Raw genomic sequence first — 3,405 nt, 5'->3', positions numbered from 1 at the left:
ACATAAGGGTTTAGAAATTTTGAAAAAATCCTTAAGGAATCTCTTATAAAACTCTGCATGTCCAAGAAAACTTTTAACACCCTTAGCTGTAGTCAGAGGTGCAATCTCTCTATCACCTCAATTTTAGCTTTATCAATCTCAATCTTGATGGTAGAAACTTTATGAACTAGCATTATCCCCTTTCTAACCATGAAATGACACTTTTCCAAATTTAGCAGTAGGTTGGTTTTCTTACATCTAATCAAATGAGAGCTAAGTGATTGAAATAATCCTTAAAACTATCACTTAAGATTAAAAAATCAACCATGAACACCTCAAGGAATTCCTTTACCATATGAAAAAAATAGCCACAATATACCTATAATAGGTAGCTGGGACATGACAAAGTCTAAAAGCCATTCTCCTAAAGGCAAAGGTACCAAAAAGGCATGTAAAAATAGTATCTTCCTAATCTTCAGGTGTTATAACTATCTAATTGTATCTAAAATACCCATCTAGATAATAATAGTACCTATGTTTCAATATTCGATTTAACATCTGGTCAACAAAAGGTAGAGAAAAATAATCTTTCCTCGTAGTCTTATTTAGTTTTCGATAATCCATACAAACTCGTCATTTGATAATAGTCCTAGTGGGTATCATCTCAATATTCTCATTTGGCACCTCTATCATCCCACCCTTTTTAGGCATACACTAAATGGGTTGACCTATGCACTATCCAAAATCAAATATATGATACTTGTATCTAGCCAGTTAATGTTTTTTTTTCACCACTTATTTTATGGTTAGATTCAACCTACATTGCATCTCAATAGTTGGCCTAAATCCATCTTCCATCAAAATCTTATGTGTGCAAAAAAATGGATTAATACCCCAAATGTCGATAATGGATTGGCCTATAACTAGCTTGTGGTTGCACAAGACCAAAAGAAGTTGTACCTCTTGATCATTAATTAGTGATGCTGGTATGATCACAAGCAGAATATCATCCTTACCTAAATAAGCATACCTAAGGTGTGAGGGTAATGATTTAAATTCAAAGACCTATGGATCTAGAACAAAATGTTTAATTACTCTAAATAATGTATTTGTATCCACTAAAAACCCAACACTAAGAGGTGGTGTATATTGACTAGTAGAGATCATCAAAACCTTATCATCATTCTCACTTAAATCCATATGTTCAACCTTATCGACTAAAGGGGAATCCTTAAATTGCAAGATTGGATGCTTTAGGTGAAAAGTATCATTAACCAAGCTACTGACTATCTTTACCCTAAAACAAGCCTCAAAATCATCAGCATACTTCAAAGCCTTAAAAATATTAAACCAAATTTTCTAATCTTATACTCATATAGTCAACTCACTTTTTTGCACATCTATCAAAATCTTTTCGATGGCTAAATTGGTTTCTCTAAAATAATCAAGATCTTATAATCCACTTTTATGTCAACATTATAAAATCAATAGGAAAGATGAATTTCTCTACCCTAACTAAGACATCCTCTATAATCTTTCTAGGGTATTTTAATGATTTGTCGACCAATTACAAAGTAATTGAGATGGGTCTAGCCTCTACTATGCCTAATCTTTGAAAAATGGACCAAGACATTAGGTTGGTTAAGTTTCATATGTAGTCCTCTTTGAATCAAAGATGTGCACTCACTAATAGTGCAACTGTCTCATAATCCTCAAGTCTCATCTTATGAAAGATAATGGTTTTCATAAATTTTACATATGTAGGCATCTACTTAAGTGCATTTGCAAATGGGATATTAATGTGCAGTTTCTTACACATTTCAAGAAATTTAAAGAATTACTTCTCCTCCTTCTACTTTTGAAATCACTGAGGGAAAGAAATATAAGGCCTAGGTGGCTTAATTCTAGGATGAGCATACCTAGATGAACAGATAAAGCACTAGGGGATAGTGTTTATGGTAATTAGGTATAAACAAGTACTATACCTTTATCCTTCTTCTTGCTTTTCTTCCCATCTTGAACTAGGTCTTTATCATGCTTATCATCATTAGACCCCTCATCTATCATATTTTCAGAACCTAACGAGACTTGGCCATAACTAACTACCTCTACTTTTAAGTGTGATTGCCTTATAGTTCTCCTTATCCTCTCTTATAAGGTTAACTTTTGTGTTACTAAGTAAGGTGCCCTAGGGTCATATACTAAGGAGGGCCACTAACTAACCAATTTGGGTCTCTAAGTTCTTTAAAGATGTGGTTTAATTATGAAACATAGTGTTTTGAGTCAACATGAATAAAGTCTAAGCCTTAATAAAATAACTTAATAGATCTTCGATCAAGGTCTTCTTCTTTAAGAATGGCATAAATAGATATAAAGGTGTGTAGTGCTATGAACGTTGTTGATGTTAATAAGGTGGCTGCTGAAAGCTGGGTGAATGAAGTGGTCTAGAAAACTAGGCATGATGTGATAGTGGTGGTATTATTAGTAATGGTGCCTAGCTAGGTTGAAAAGATGTAGAATGGTGGTTTTGTTATTGACTCCAAAAAAAGATAGGATTATTCTTTCAACCTAGGTTGTAAGTGGAAGCACAAGGGTTGTTGGGCTACTTCGAGTTTTGTCCTACAAATTGAACTATCTCTAAGTGGGTGCTCGAACATGACTTCCCCAATGACCTACCCCACATACCTCACACATAATAAGAAATTATGAGTATGAGTAAACCTAGAATGACTAGAAATAAACTCTGAGGATGTAACCTTATAATTTAAAGACTCTACAATTTTGGCTAAGGAATCTACCTTAGCACTAAACTTTGTGAGCTCACTAAGCTTGTACACCCTCGAAGATTTCCTAAGATGTTGTCTCTCATTAGATTACTAACAATTATTAGTTGTCATATCTTTAATAAGCTGATAAACTATGACAGAAATCTTTCTCATCAAAGCACTTCCTGATGCAGCATCTAAGATAGTTATAGTGTTAGGTACTAACCGATTTTAGAAAATCTAAATCTCTAGCCATTTTAGAAGTCCATGGTATGGATACTTCCTCAAGAGCTCTTTGCATCTCTCTCATGCCTCATATAAGGTCTTTGAGTCATACTGGGAAAATGTAGTGATCTTATTCCTAAGTTTAGCTATCTTGGCTAGAAAAAAGAATTTAGCCATAAACTTCTGCACTAAATCATCTTAAGTAGTAATGGAATCTGGTGGTATCTAGGCTAAGCAACTCTTGGCTCTATCTCTAAGGGAAAATGGAAATAACCTAAGCTTAATGGCATATTCAATAACATCATTATGTTTAAATGTGTCACAAATCTCTAAAAATTTCCAAAGATGAGTATTAGGATCCTCACTCAAATGACCACTAAATTGCATCGATTGTTGTATCTTTTAAATGATTGCAGATTTAATTTCAAAATTGTTA

At 33.6% G+C, this 3,405-nt stretch overlaps 1 non-coding gene across 1 annotated transcript; it reads left to right on the top strand.

The window, feature by feature from the left end:
* Positions 1-3,006: 3,006 nt before the first annotated feature.
* LOC149518489 (small nucleolar RNA R71) lies at positions 3,007-3,113 on the top strand. The gene has a single exon (XR_016343390.1). It is a non-coding gene; the product is annotated as a small nucleolar RNA R71 (small nucleolar RNA).
* Positions 3,114-3,405: the final 292 nt, after the last annotated feature.

The sequence above is a fragment of the Durio zibethinus genome, chromosome 6, assembly GCF_047325235.1.
Source record: "Durio zibethinus cultivar Kanyao isolate XHJ-2024 chromosome 6, ASM4732523v1, whole genome shotgun sequence".
Lineage (NCBI taxonomy): Eukaryota > Viridiplantae > Streptophyta > Magnoliopsida > Malvales > Malvaceae > Durio > Durio zibethinus.
The sequence above is the reverse complement of the archived record's forward strand: the minus strand, read 5'-3'. Positions and strand labels throughout refer to the sequence as shown.